At 52.1% G+C, this 775-nt stretch overlaps 1 long non-coding RNA gene across 1 annotated transcript; it reads left to right on the plus strand.

Moving 5' to 3' along the window:
* On the plus strand, positions 1-517 carry LOC115284960. The gene is made up of 2 exons (XR_003905386.1): positions 1-55; positions 406-517. It is a non-coding gene; the product is annotated as an uncharacterized LOC115284960 (long non-coding RNA).
* Positions 518-775: the final 258 nt, after the last annotated feature.

A 775-nucleotide genomic window follows, 5' to 3' on the forward strand; every position in this document is an offset into this window, starting at 1 on the left:
AGCTTCCAAGAGTTCCTCAAGTGCCTCAACCCGACCTTCAATCCTCCAGAGAAGAGTATGCTGAACCTAAGAAATAATGTGGAGTTGTAGGGAATGAGGGCATTTAGGGGGGCCGGGGGTGGAGGTGCGGTGGAGGGGGAAGATAGAATTGGTGGAACATTCCAGAGCTTGCTAAGAAAATTTCCTTCCATGATTCTATACTGGGCCCCAGCCCATCATCTCCATGCTGAGGTTAGGGTCCAACAATCTTTGGATCAATGGCATCATTTACTCAGATCTGGTACCTCTGAAGGATAAGCAGAAGCAGGTCTTGCTTGGGGAAAGGGTAAGGCGCACAGATGATAGCCAAGATGTCCTGTTCCACTCTCACCCTAAACTGTCGCCCCTTATTTCTGGTCCCAATAGAGTGTGCCCTGGAGGATGAGACATACGCAGACGGAGCGGAGACTGAAGTGGACTGTAACCGCTGTGTCTGTGCCTGCGGAAACTGGGTCTGCACAGCCATGACCTGTGACGGTGAGTTGTGCCTCAGGCAGAAGGAAGGAACAGCAGGGAGAGGGCTTCCTTTGTGGACTCACCCTGAGAGAAGTCAGGGTGGGGAAGATGGAGAAGAGGGCAGTGGCCAGGAGCAAGGAAACCGGGGAAGTGACAGACTCCAGCCTATAGTGTTGGAGCACCCAGTGGGCAGCTCTGGGGAAAAGCACTTAGGCCAGATGCAATAAGTTTGAAAATCACTCCAGAGGCTTGGCATAAGAGAAGTTTAAGATGCAGGGCA

This window comes from Suricata suricatta, unplaced genomic scaffold, assembly GCF_006229205.1.
Source record: "Suricata suricatta isolate VVHF042 unplaced genomic scaffold, meerkat_22Aug2017_6uvM2_HiC HiC_scaffold_27925, whole genome shotgun sequence".
Lineage (NCBI taxonomy): Eukaryota > Metazoa > Chordata > Mammalia > Carnivora > Herpestidae > Suricata > Suricata suricatta.